The following is a 15232-nucleotide window of genomic DNA, read 5'->3' as shown; positions in this document are numbered from 1 at the left end:
ACACTTATTTTAGTCTAGAAATCTACTTCAGTGACCAGAAACTACAAAATCAGAAAATCTGGAAAGCTTAATAGGCAGAAAAAAAACTATTCGTCTTGACCTTTACCTTTTTGAGCTTTGGCTTTCAATTTGACATCCTCAAGTTCCTTATAAGCTTGGCTTATTTCAGGTTCTTCTTTGGCATATGTGTGGTCAGAAAGCCTAAAATAATAAATATCATTCATAACAAATTTTATCTAAATTCAGAAAGGAGTTTGCACAAATGGTCTGAAGACCATTGGTCACCAGAGATGTAATTTGATTGCCGAGCAATTCATCAAACAGTTCGTGGTAACGAACTTTAAGTAAGGAGCGACCCGGCTCAATGGTAACGAAAACTCTAGAAAACGGGATTTTGATACCAATAGACACATCAAAGGAATCAGATTTCAATGCTGATTTTAAATATATAACTTTCATCAAGTTTAGTACTACCCATCAAAAGTTACGAGCCTGAGAAAATTTGGCTGATTTTGAAAAAAGGGGGAAAGACCCCTAAAAGTTATAGAACCTTAATGAAAATCACATCATCATATTCAGCTTATCAGAGAACCCTACTGTACAGGTTTCAAGCTCCTATCTACAAAAATGTGGAATTTTGCATTTTGTACCAGAATCACGGATTCGCGTTTATTTGTTGTTTTTTTTTCCCCAGGGGTGATCGTATCGACCCAGTGGTCCTAAAATATCGTGAGAGGACTCACTGGAGCGTAAATTACAAGTTATAGTGCCCTTTTTAAGCGACCAAAAAAAATGAAGAGCAACTAGGCCCCCTCCCATGCTTATTTTTTTCCCAAAGTTAACTTATCAAAACTTTGAGATGGCCATTTGGTTCAACATTGTCTAAAAAATGATAAACATTTCTTTTAGGATGACTTAATCCCCCGAAGTCCCCCAGGGGAGGGCTACAAGTTATGAACTTTACCCACTGTTAACATATAGTATTGGTTATTGGGAAGTATACAGAAGTTTTCAGGAGGTTTTTTTCTGGTAGTGGGAGGGAAGGGTGGGTCGGGGGTTATGTTGGAGGATCTCTCCATGAAGGAAGTTTTCATGGGGGAAGGGAAATTGCCATGAAGGGGGCGCCGGACTTGCCAGCATTATTTATTGGTTATTGGGAAGTATACAGACATTTTCAGGAAGGATTTTTTTCTGGAGGGGGGGGGGGGATAGAGGAGGGGGTTACTCTGGAGAATCTTTCCGTAGAGGATGCTTCTTTGGGGTAAGGGACATTTCTATAAAGGGGGTGCCGGATTTCCAAGCATTATTTAAAAAACGATCAGAAATTAAATAAAAAAAAAACAAGTTTTTTCAACTGAAAGTAAGAAGGAACATTAGAACTTAAAACGAACAGAAATTATAACGTATGTGAGGGGGTTCTCCCCCAAGTCAATACCTCGCTCTTTACGCTACAGTTTTTTAGTGCTTTCAAAATATCTATATATTATAATTAAACGGCCTTGTTTTTTCTGGTTTTTTTCAATAAAAATTTTTTTTAAATTTTAACTTATAGAGGATGTGTTTTAATACCAATAGAACCCCATCATATACGTAATAACACATACGTAATGAAAAAGACAATGAAAAAACAAACGATACGGTTCAATAGTAATCAAAACTTTTAAAAACGGAATTTTCATGTCAATAAATATATCAAAAGAATGTGTTTATAATGCTGATTCTAAATATATAAATTTTATTAAGTTTAATATTACTCATCAAAGGCTACGAGCCTGAGAAAATTTACTCGATTTTTTAAAGAGGGGGAAACATCCCCTACAAGTGAAAGAATTTTAATGAAAATCACACCGTCAGATTCAGCGTATCAGAAAACCCTATTACATAGGTTTCAAGCTCATATCTGCAAAAATCTGCAACTTTGTATTTTTTGCCAGAAGAAAAATATACGAATATAGAAGTTAGTTACGTAAGTTAATTTGTAGACATCCATTTAGCAAAAGAAAAGTAAAATTTGTATGCAAATTTTGTTTACTTATTCAATGACGGTTAGCCGAAATAAAAGCTGCATTAACTAAAAAACGATCAGAAATTAAATAAAAAAAACAAGTTTTTTTACTGAAAATAAGGAGCGACATTAAGACTTAAAACGAACAGAAATTATTCCGTATATGAAAGGAGCTGTCCCCTTCTCAACGTCTCGCTCTTTACGCTAAAGTTTGACTTTGTCTCATAACTTTATTTTTTAAAACAATAAAAAAATGTAGCGTAAAGAACAAAGCGCTGAGGAGGAGACAGCCCCTTTCATATACGGAATAACTTCTGTTCGTTTTAAGTTTTAATGTCGCTCCTTACTTTCAGTTTAAAAAACTTGTTTTTTTTACCTAATTTATTATTAGGACCATTAAAAGTATATAGTTCAATTCAAAGACTTGTTGAATGTATAGAAATAAGATCATGTGAAATTATAAATTTCGAACATCACAAGATAAAATGTAATTTCTTAAACCACATTGGTTTGACATAACATTAAAAAAACGAGCAAAAATGAGGTTTATAAAGGCCAAATGAAAATACTGACAAAACACAACAAAGCGAATATTTCGAGGGGACGCCTCTGTTCTTCAGCGCGAAACGAAAAAATATTATCAATGAGAGTGCCGAAGAAAAAACCAAGAAATAAAACGCGGAAAGTCAATGTAAATATGAAAAAACCAATGGAAAAAAAAATTAAAAGATGAATAAAATTCAATAAAAGCCAAAAATTGGCTTTTTATATTTTTATATTGGATTATATTTTTTCGTTTCACGCTGAAGAAGAGAGGCATTTGTCCCCTCAAAATATTTGCTTTGTTGTGTTTTGTCAGTATTTTCATTTGGCCTTTAAAAACCCCATTCTAGCTCGTTTTTCTTTCTTTATAAAATATAATTAGAATCTTTTATATTTGAAATATCTGAAGTCTACATAAAAAAAAGTATAAAATACAGATGTCAAACTAGCATATCCTGCAATTACTGGCATATTTAGGATTTCAGTTCGCAGAGGGGGGGGGGGCACATAGTTTTGCTGCGTCGTCACAACCTTGGCCATTACAGCAACAACAATAAAACGAAGAAACAGAAGCTGGATACGAAATGCTGTAGCTCGGTGGTTAAGAAATCTCATTTTAAGTTCCTCAAATAGCTGATAGAGGTATGTGGAAAAGACGAAGTCCCTCCAAAAAACAGAAGTTTATAAAATGGGGAATAACCTACAATGGCGTCTTGGCATTGAGGAGAGAGTCCCAACATTTTCAGCTATCAGTGCTGTTTTTCCATAAATAGAAGGGAAATTCACCTTCAATACTTCTTTTACAGGCAGACTTGCACAGATTGATATGTTTACAGCAGACAAGTAGATCTGAATTTTCCTTTGGTAGAAAAACAGAAGTTGAAACTAGAATCAAACTAATTTTTTCAACAAAAATCAGAGAGAAAATGAAGTTGAACCTGGTTATGGCTGCTAATAAGGAGTTGGATTTTGCCATCAGAGCTGAATCGGACTGGTCGTCAACAAAGCTCTCAAGTGCTTCAACAATAGTAAGGAAAAGCTCCAGAAAAGTGATAATACCGAAACAACTCATGTCTTTCAACTCACTATGGGTTGCAAAATCAAAGGAAGACAGTGTTGTATATATTTACACTGTATGCTGTATACAGTTTACAATTCTATGCCATATGTTGGAAGACAGTGCTGCAATCAATTTCTTTTTATGATCAATTTATGTTTATTAAATGATATTCATTAAATGAGAATATGATTAGAAGTGAAGAGTAATAACAAAAATTTCTGCCCATTTCACATGTTATTTTTGAATATCTTACCTTAAATCGCACTGTCCAGCGAATAAGGCATTGTCCTGTAGGTGCTGGTTAGTGAAGATGTTGAGCCAACACGTCAGCTACATCCCATTCTCGAAGCTATGGCTTGGACGACCTACATCAATCATATTGCAGACAACACTACAGACTTAGTCATGAGAGTAAAAACTCAAAATTTTCTTAACACTATCCCCCAGATATTTCTGTGTCCTCCTTTAAATAACTTGGGATCACAATTTCTTCTACTTTAATGTGGGATATCCAAATTAAAGATATTGTCCATAGAGCAAATGTATCCATTTCCGTCCTTAAGCTCTTAAATAAATTTAAGGCCCCTCCTCTCATTCTTAAAGGATTTAAACTTCCTTCGTCTTTCCACACCTTGAATATACTCTTCCAGTTTGGCATCTGCCCTGAAGAATCAGAAAAGAATTGAATCCATTCAAAAAAGAGTCCTGAGAATAGTTCTCAAAAAACTTAAGGTTCCATACTTGCTAGTTCTAAAAAAGGTCAGGTTGGAGACACTTGAGCACAGGAGAGGTATGTTGTGGCTCTGTTTTGCCAATAAATGCAATAACAAAACTTCACACAGAAAACAATTTCCCAAAAGACAATCCCCATTCAAACACCACCTGCCATGAACCCATTCCTATTTTGTACCCCTTTCGTTGCTTTACCTCCAAATAAAAAAAAAATAATTTGTTCCCTCCATTACTCATAAAATAAACTGTTAGTTTTCCTTTTTTTGGTACTGGCGATACCCAAGTTTTATGCTTGTTTGTTTTGTTCCCTCTCCCTTTTTATACATTCATTGCTAAACCTGTTTTAATGTACATTTGGTTTCTTTCTTTTTTTTTTTAGTTTTATCAGTTTTTACCTTTTTACTTGCTGAAATTTTGCAGTTTAATATTTTTTACTAACGAATGGATTTCCATTCTGATATTGTTGTTTTGGCATTGACAATTTTTTTTAACTGATGTGGTTTTTTACTCATACTGTTTTTTATGACTCTGAAATGCAAATTAGGCCCTTTGGGATTGTGACAGCAAATTTTTTTAAATAAAAAAATCATATCTTATATTACTTTTTTTTTAGAGCTGGAAAGGGACTACACCAGTGGTTCCCAACCGGTTTTGGGCCAGGCCCCACCTAGGTATTTCTGAAATCCTGACGCCCCCTTGGGATATTTAAATTTAGTTATTTCAAATTTCAATTACATTCTCCTGAAGGAAGCTTAAAAAGACCTTAACTTGGTGTAAATAATGCTCAGAGCAGGGGCCCCAACCCTTGGTATCTTTTTTTTTGGTTGTCAAATATACATAAAAAATCAAAATTACACAATTAGTTCCATATATTTGTACTGTAACTGCAATCAGCAGTTTGCATGAAAGATGCATGAATAACATTTTTACATGTAATTAGATTCTCCAGTCATATTCCTTTCAATTCTAAAAATACATAAGTGTATAGTTGACAATAGCTATTAAAAACCCATAAAATCAGAGAACCATCTATAGCTTTAGCCTATTTGTCTTACTTAATTAAATCTATCTCAAGTGGTGCTGTTTTTAGAAGCCCAAATCTGAAGACAAAATTTTTCACCAGGTCTTATTTTTCCTTGTTGGTTGGTAATCAATGAAACTCCCTTACTTGAAAAAGTACAAAAGCTAAGTTCTGGATAATTGCATGTGCTCAGACCAATTTAGTGGTGTCTGAAAATTACATCTTATTGTAGGAGGTATTTATTTCTTTATTTCTTAATACCAAAATACAGTAAGCTTTAACAAGCTTTTCGCACTAAACAATTATAAAAAAGTCTATAACAATGTCAATGACATAACAAAGACATACAGTAACTGAAAATATTGAAAACATAATAACTGAAACATACAGTAGCATACCAAACTAACTGAAACATAGCTGTTAATAATTGAAACCTACCAAAAAGTAAGCCTACAAAATAACTGAAAACACACTGTCACAAATCAGCTAATACAAAAGTAAAAATATTCTCAAAATGGATTGTGATACGACCTAGTATAGAAATCTGTAGAGGCTAAACTGCTTTTAAAAGACTGGATCGTGGTACTTGCAACTATTTCCGATGGAAGTGAATTCCAAGTCTTCCACACTTGGCTAGACAAAGAGTTTTGGCCTATTCTTTTATGTGAACATGGTGGTTAAATTTTGTGTTGGTGTTGATGGGTACTACTGTATTCTGTAAAAATGAAAAAGTGAGTAGGGGTGGTATTATCAATATTCATAACAATGCGGAATGTATTTGTTAGGTTGGCTCTATCACGTCTGAACTGGAGAGAAGGCAACTGTAGTCTTTGCATTCTCTGGTGGTAAGGTAGATGACTCAGGTATGGTATGAGTTTGGTGGCCCTACGTTGCACTCTCTCAACCCTTTCTCTATCTCTCTTACTAAGGGGATACCATACTGATGAGCAATACTCAAGTATTGGACGTACATTGGATACATAAAGTGAAATCAGTGAATGAAGATTAAACTTAGAAAAAGTACGCCTTAGATGTAGGAATTGGTAATTCGCCTTATGGGTGATATCCAATACATGTTTATTAAATTTGAGAATTGAATCAAAGCAAATCCCAAGGTCACGAACATATTCCACACTTAAAATTGATTTACCAACAACAAAGTAATGGTAATGTTGAGGGATTCTATGCAAATAGTCCACAGCATTGCACTTGGTTTCATTAATGAACATAGTTTGCAGTACACCATTGGCCCAGAGCAACCAAATCCTCTTGAAGTAAAGAAATCTGATGTTCACTCATGACTGACCTGTAGATTTTTACATCATCTGCAAACATTTTTAAGGTCGAATTCCTAACAACGCCTGGCAAATCATTGATAAAAAGGCAGAAGAGTACTGGCCCAAGACAACTGTCTTGTGGAACTCCACTTATGACAGACATAGGTGATGACAAAGCATCACCTACTGCAACCTCTTGGGTTCTATTTGTAAGATATCCATGATCCGTTATCCATGCTTTAGTTTGTGGGCTGATACCATATAGTTGACATTTGTTTATGAGAAGTGGGATGGAAATTTTCTCAAATGCTTTGGAAAAGTCAATATGAATACAATCAAACAAAATACCATTATCAGCCATCAATTGAAAATCATGAATCACCTCAAGAAGTTGCGTGTTACAAGATTGTCGTTTATGGAAACCATGCTGAGCAGAATGCCATAAATTATTTTCCTCAAAATGTGCATGGATTCTACTCACCATATATTTCTCCATTATACAAGAAAAGATTGATGTATTTGAAATTGGTCTGTAATTATTGAAATGGGACTTTGAACCATTCTTGTACAATGGCCTAATAAAAGTTCTTTTAGTTCTTTTCCAAGCTGAAGGACATTTACCGGACGAGAGACAAAGATTAAAGAGATATGTGAGTGGTCCAGCACGCGCTCATGCAAGTTCACATAACATCACATTGGAAGATCCATCAATATCTGGTGCCTTTCCTGGATCAAGGTTTCGGAGTGTCAGATAAATCTGCTGGGCTGTAAACTCTGAATCATCAAATTCTTTTGTTAAATCTGGAGGAGTAAACTGAGTGTGTGTTTGAGTAAAAACTGAACCAAAAACCTTATTGAAAAGTTGTGATTTTACAAAATCATCATCTATACATGAAAAAGTTTCAGGACCTATAAAGGAAGTGGATGATGGGGATTGTGACACTTGATTCCTTCTCACATATTTCCAAAATCTATTTGGGTATTGGTGCAGTATGTACTGCCATTTTTATTTTTTTAGTAAAATAAAAAGGTATGGACATTATTAGCAAAAATGTCACCATCTCAAGCTACGAAATATTTTGTTTTTGAATCATCATGAAAAATGATTAAATCCTTTCTACAGTACAGGATTTAATTAGATATTGTTTTAAATGTGCAAATGAGATTACCTGAAATTCCAGATTGGAATTTGGTCAGTTTTAGACAACAATATTACTGAGAAAATTATTTGAAAATATTTTGCCATTTATTATTATCAAGCCATAGGCTTAATCTTGTTGCTATTATAAATAAATTAGATCTATTGATATTGACAAATTAATGGCATAAATTAGCTGATAGTAATAAATTTGAGCAAAACATATGGGTTTAAGCCAATCAGTTTCTCAAGTCTTTGTAACTGTAAAGGTACTGCAACACCATTTTCAGGTGGAACATTCGCAAAAGTATACTTTGATGACCCTGGCTTCATCTCAAAAGGGTCCATTTCTATAAACCGTAACAAAAAAAATAAAAATGTCAAAATTAATAGAAGATAGAAATAGTTGGATACACCTGAAGGATTACAAACTTTTAGAAAAATGTAGTCTAAACACAAGGGACTTGGCCCCTGGTTTGGCATCAAACCATAAATGAATTTAGTGATTTTGTATATAATTAAGATTAGCTCTGCTGAACTATTCAATTTCTATGACAAGGGTTCAGGAAATAATTTTCCAGTAAAACCCAAATACTTCAGACAATTTTTAATGAGGCCTAAAAACTCATATTTCTTTCAAACTCTGAAATTTTACTTGCAAATACTACAAAATACAACTAAAATTGACAGAAGAAATAACCTTTGTGGCCTTCAGCTAGTTTTTAGAGCTAGATTCATAGGGAGCATTGTATGCAAGGAGTATCTTTAGGTTTGGCAGTTCTTAAGCTCAAGACAACATTTGTTCTTTAAAAAGCTTGCTTATAAAAATAAAGTTTCACAAACACAGGTAATGTACTGACAGGCTACCATTTGAGCATTACAATCATTGTCAGTTAGATAAATTATTGTCAGTTTTTAGGGGCTTTTGGTAGGTGGTTCACTGAGCATATTTAATTTGGAGCAATTAAACATTAGGTGGCCATATCTTTTATGTGGAACTTGTAAATTTTCAAAATCCCTGCAAAATTTTGAAGAAACTAATTTTAAATTAATTTATTCCAATACATATATGAAAATTAGTAATTAGCAGTACAATGTTATTATTAGATATTTTTATGAATTAAAAGTAGGTTTCAAAGTCTCAAGTTGGTTTCAAAGTCATTTTGAGAAAGTTTCTGCCAAAATAAATGTTCCAGGGTAATTGGACTGCTGATGGTAGATCAAATGAGAGGAACTGTTTGTACGCACTAATGTGAGAATAAGTGGGAGGACCTGTTTGTTCGCACCAAGAATGAAGAGCCAGAAATTATCTGCAGTAAACTTACTGCTATATCTTTTTACTGTGCTTTTTGCTAACTTTGGAAAGATTTTGACATGTAATCAAACACCTTCTTCCCCTCAAATAATTTCAATGAATTTAGCCAGTTTTAAATTTAACAATACTTGACGTTTTAAGGCCCTTCAGCCAGGAAGCACAATTGGGGGTTGGGGGCCAGCCATCCTGTGCATTTGCACACCCTTCCTGCTTACCTTCCCTAGATTTCTCCAGGTACCCATTTATAGCTAGGTCAACTCTGGCTGAGGTTACAGAGTCATGCCACTGACCCCTGTCCCAAACTAAATAACTGGCTACAACAGGGATTGAACCCACACCCCTTGGACAAAGAACTCTCAACCATTGCACCGACCACTTAGCTAGGATGGCCAACTACTTAGCATTTAACAATGCTTGACAAATAATTCCAAAACTATGGAAAATTCTAGATCACCAGCTTTTTCTCTGGGAAAGTAGTTGACTCAACTCAACTAAGTAGAGGTAAGGGAATAAGACTTCCAGGAATAGTTTCAGAACCAAAATATTCTTCCCCCAGAGACATTCTCAAGCTTATGTCTCTATTCCATCCTTATTTCTAATGCTTAAGAGATTGTATTGAAGGAATGTCTTAATTGTTCCTTAATTTAAAGGAACAAGAAATTGTTCTTTAATCTTGGTTCGAGCCTACCTTTCTTTTACCTAAGGTTTTGAAAACACAATTCAAATGATCTAAGTAAAATTTTAAGCCATATAGGATTTATTCTTAAAATTCAGGATACATTTTACAAATTCTTCAAAACTGTGTAAATTAAGATTCATCAAAATATGATGCTGAAAACAACTTAAATAGACCTTAATAGTGCTCTGAATACATTTCTGAAAAATTTACCCTAACAGCACAAAGCCTTTGTCAGTGTTAATCAAAGGCCAGTTTCCTTTGGAGGTGGAAAAGTTGGGATTGGAATTTTCATTAGATCTTCCCAGCATTAAATTTAGGCACCATATCAATTCTATGAACCATCTAGCTTAAGCACTTTCTAAGGTAGCAAACAACCAATCTGTAGAATTTTAATCCATTAGATTTTTTTTAATTTATTAGGATACTTTGTTAGACCTTCCAAGGGCATAATGTGGGATATATATCTATTTCTGGAAGTTTTATTTGCCTAACTCAACCATTTTCAGACAGGGGCACAAATTCTTTGAGGCTTAGGGGGGGGGGGGGGAGCTTTTTATGAATTAAAAAAAAAAAAATTTCAAACTCTAGATGAGATAATTCTTTCAACAGAAATGCCAAAAAAAATTGTTTTCAAGATATAGGGGACAATTGTCCTCCTTCCACCTGCATTTGAAGTCAGCAACTACTCTAGACTACATGTGTTCCCTAATAGGCCTCCTTAATATAATACCAAAAATATGATTACAAAGCAATGGTGTACCAGGAGATAGTCTTAAGAAGTAATGGCACATTTGACACACAAATATTTCTCTTTGTCTAAGTCAATATGTGTTGTAAGTTTTCTAATTGAAACCTTCTTTATGTTAAGCATTTTTTTTCAGACCCCTTTGCAGTATAAAATGGCTGTAGTGGTCAGTCTCCCTACTTCCTAAGAATGAAATACCTCTTAGCCTATCTAGAACATCAATTATTGCTTGGGTAATAGTAGAGTTTATGTCACATTCTTGACTAACCTTATAGAGGCAATTGTTGTTGAAAGACAATGCTGTATTTTTCAATGTTAGACTACTGTCTTGCAGTAAAAATATGTTGCTTTTAGCAACATTTTTTGATGGATCTGAAAAATGGCAGTCAATTGATACCTTTGTGGAGCTGCTGTGTGACCTACCAAATCAAGAGATAAGAAAAACAAATGAAAAGGTTGGTGATTTCTAAGATAGAAACTGGAAATAAAACATAGAGGTGGCAGATTCCTTGCATGTCATGCATGTATAAAATATATACAATTTAGAATTACTGTAGTTGAAGTTCATGAAGTGTGCAAGAATTTGGATAAGTAGCAAGGTACACTTCCTTGTGTTATCAGACAATCATGGCTCAAAATTATGAAAAGAAAACCTAAATAAGAATGACTTCTGAAATACAAGGTCCATTGAATTGGAATAACAAGTTTTGTGAAAGGACTAAAAAGCTTTAGTGTAATGACTGAGGCAGTGAGCAGGGGGGGAGCCTCCCTCAAATTCAGAATAATTTCTGTTTTTTTTTAAGTTTTAATGCTGCTCCTTGTTTACAGTTGAAAAACTTCTTTTTTCAATGTATCACTTTACCTTAAATTACCTTAAATCGCATTGTCCAGCGAAATAAGGAAAGATCCTGTAGAGTTGCTGGTCAGTGACGATGGGGAGTCACATAGGACTTGTTCTTATCTTTTATTTCTTTTTTTTGTTGTGGGGGCTGACATTGAGTGATCATGGCAGGGTAAAATCAAGGATGAAGAAATAGATTTACTTGTTTTTTTTAAATAGAGTTCTGCTTATCTTATAAGCACAAGACTGGCAGGATCAATACAAGATACTAGGGTATATAGGAGTGCTGTTATTAATGTTAACTAAAGATTACCATCTAGTAGTGTCTAGGGTTAATCCATAGTTAAAATTTAGGCATGGTATCTAGCTTCCAACCATTTCAACAACAACAATAAAGCTAAGAAACCTGGAGAATAAGGATTTGACAAAGCTACACAAGATTTAACCCATCCTGGGAGATATCCATTCCAAGTTTCTTATAGTCAACCCCAAAGAACACCATTCAATTGATTCCTTTCAAGGGGCAAAGAAACTTAAGACAATGTTTGCTGAAAAGCAAATGAAGTGGGAGGAAAATGTGCTCACAAGAGCTGGTGTGTCAGGTTTGTACATGATTTTGAAGTTAATCAAGGAAGGGCAATATTGTTGAAGATGATATAGAGCTAGATTGTGGAGTCAGAGGCAACATAGTTCTAAATCTGATGAGTATCCAGGGAGAATGAACAACAAGATTTACTACAACAACTGGTTTTCAAGTTTGAGACTAATGAATTTGCTCAAAATCAAAGAATTCCTTTGTATTGGTGCATAGAACAAAGCATGACTGAAAGGCCATCCACTCTTCACAGACAGTGAAATGAAGAAACAAGAGAACAGAATCAGATTACAGAACTGACATTCATTCCAGCATTATTGTAGGGAAATGGTTAGATAACAATACAGTTTGCTTGGCTTTGATGTAGGCTATACAGGAGCAATGCCACTGGATATGTGTAGACACTGCAACATCAAGGATAAATCCAGGGTTGAAGTTTCAAGGTTCACCAATGTTTATGAGTACAACCAGCTTATGGGTGGCATAGATTTAGCAGACATGCTGGTGAAGAAGTCAACTTTGGACACAAAAAAGATATATAAGAATCTTCTGTTGGCTTATTGACACAGCAGTTTCTAATAGCTGGCTTATATTCAGGTCATCTTATATTCAATTGATGATCTTGAGAGCCGTCTACTCTAAAGTTGCTGCAGGGCTGTATACTTTGGTGTGTGTGATGTCTCAAAATAAATCCAATTATGAAATGAAATATAAGGCTGTCTCTGGTAGAGACCACTTTGACATATGTGCAGAAAAACCTAACTTCTAGTGAAAAGAACTAAAGCAGTTCTTTGTGTAGTTCATGGACAATGGAACTTTGCAAACTGAACATTGCCATTTTGGGCAGTGGGGCTCAATCTTTGTACAATATTGAGCATGTCCTATTGAAGTAGCCTAAATAGGCAAATGTTTTGACTGATCCAAACTCTTTTCTTGAGGAACGTAAGGCTTGAATTTGGGGACAATTTTCTGGATGGCTAACCTCTCTCACCCTTGCACAAATAACTTCAAACAAAACCAGTGACAATATGATATCTAAAGTCCTTCAATGTCATCTTGTTAGCATCTGGTAACTTGAACAAGACAAAGGCATTGACCATTGTAATGTTGATGAAGTACCCCAGTAGGTGGTACCACTGCTTTCTGCTTTTCTTGTCTATTGCACAGAGAGATTTGAACATATCCACTTTATTCTTGCAGCCCATAAACTTGTTGTACTCAACAACCAAGTTTGAGCATGTAACTTTGGTAACAGATCCATCTTTGTCCTTCCTACTGATCTGTGTCACTTCTCCTGCTTCATGAATACATTGAATGAAGTTGTTTACATCATCTGTCCTTCCACTGTAAACAGTGGATTCCATCTGGCCTCATAGCATAGACTGAATCACCTTGTCTCAGCTCTTCTTTGGCTTGAGTTTGGGTAGACGTTTATGGTTTGCACAAGCATTACCACAGCAGTAGAGCTTGTTGTTCTTCATCTTTTCCATGAGGTTTACCAAACTGATAAAATTGTCAAATAAATGTGATATTTTTTGCCTTCTAATCCTGTTGAAAGATCTATAGCTACTCATTCTCTAGGTCCAAACTTGGTAGTGTCAGCTGGACTTGGTAAAGGGCTCAACATCTTTGACTTCAAATGTCTTACTCAACTTCTTCACTATGACTAAAAATGGAAGATAATCTTTGTTGTTACTTGATTCTGGCTTGTTGTTTGCTTCTGTTACTCCATCCACTTGATTAGCAGTTTTGCTGTCACTTGATGATAGCTCTCCAGCCAGTAAGTTGCTCAGTGATTCAGCATTTTAAACTTGGAAGGTCCAGCAGCCAGCCATCAGCATCATCCTCTGATAACATGTCAAGTTTAGATTCTGGATCTGAAGGCATGTCATCAAATAGCTTTTGAGATATCCTATTCTGCAAAGGACAGCCTGCCATAACAATTTAGCTGAAAAAGAGCAAATTTAATTTGAGACTTTAGATACTAGACCCAGTCTTTTGATAATTGCTTTGAGTTCCATTTTTTTTTTTTTTTGAACTGGCAAAGTGGTCTCAAGCTTAAACCACTACAAAAAAAAAGAAGCAAGAAACAACTTTTTAGCATATGGTGCAAGGTGGTCATCAGGAATGGCCAGCCTCTCATGTCTAATATCTTCTTATTGTGCTTATATCTGTAACTGTTATGCTACTAACTTGTACTTTACTCCACAAAGAACAAATTGTAAGGAAAATAATATTAAACTACTACTACTACTAACAACTCACTGCAGCACCAAGCCGCCTAAGGCCAACACAGCTACATGCGCTTTTCCTCCACTCCAATCTATTCAAAGCCTCCCTTTTTACATCCACCCACAAAGTTCCCATCTCCTTTAAATCTTTCTTTATGACATCCTCCCACCCCAATCAAGGACAACCTGCTTTCCATTTAACCCTAGATGGTTGGCCAAAAAGAACAATCTTTGGCAATCTGTCATCCTGCATCTGCACAATGTGCCCTAGCCACCTCAACCTTTCTTTCATTATAGCCCTAGAGAGTGGTATTAAACCACATTTTTTGTATAGCCTATTGTTTGAAATACAGTCAGTCAGCCAGGTACCCAGAACAATCCTTAAGCAATTTCTCTGGAAAACATCAAGCAAAACTTAATCTGCTTTTTGGAGCATCCATGCTTCAGAGCCATATTTGATCACTGTCATCACTGTAGCTTCTAATATTCTAATCTTGGCTTGCAGACCTATCTTCCTATTCTTCCAAACTTTTTTCAACTGTGAAAAAGCACCCTGAGCCTTGGCTATTCTACTTTTAACATCTTCACTGCTCCCACCATCATTACTAATAATACTACCAAGGTAAGTGAAGCTGCTCACCTCATCAATCTTTCATTACACAACATCACCTTTTCATCTTCACTTATTCCTAGCCTTAGTGATTTAGTCTTCTTAAAATTAATTTTCAAACCTATTCTAGCACCCTGTACTTGCAAAACCTCAAAAGCTTCATTCATTTTGCTCACACTTTCATCTAGGATGCTTATATCATCAGCATAATCTAATTCAAGGAGACTTTTTCCTCTCCATTTGATTCTGTGGTCTCCCATTGCCTTTCCTGTGCTCTTTAAGACAAAGTCCATCAAAATAATCCATATAAAGGGGAATAGAACACAACCCTGCTTAACTCCTGATTTAATACAAAACCAGCTGCTAATCTCATTTCCTACCTTAACCGCAGCAGTTTTATTCTCAAACATAGCACTAATCACTTTAATGTATTTGTCTGG

General features: G+C 35.1%; 1 protein-coding gene across 4 annotated transcripts in view; it reads right to left on the bottom strand.

Moving 5' to 3' along the window:
• LOC148940083 (uncharacterized) overlaps positions 1 to 15232 on the bottom strand; it is a 71642-nt gene that overhangs the window by 16222 nt on the left and 40188 nt on the right. For 3 of the 4 annotated variants that reach the window (XM_089106298.1, XM_089106300.1, XM_089106299.1), the window contains exon 2: positions 107 to 201. The gene's annotated coding sequence lies outside the window, so the exon portion shown is untranslated. Of the gene's footprint in view, positions 1 to 106; positions 202 to 3861; positions 4205 to 15232 lie in introns of those variants that run through there. The other variant, XM_089106297.1, reaches the window with a different exon arrangement.

Source organism: Artemia sp. Qi Xiang Cuo, chromosome 20 (genome assembly GCF_049724085.1).
Source record: "Artemia sp. Qi Xiang Cuo chromosome 20, ASM4972408v1, whole genome shotgun sequence".
Classification (NCBI taxonomy): Eukaryota; Metazoa; Arthropoda; class Branchiopoda; order Anostraca; family Artemiidae; genus Artemia; species Artemia sp. Qi Xiang Cuo.
Note: the sequence above shows the minus strand (reverse complement) of the source record. Positions and strands in the feature narration are given on the sequence as shown.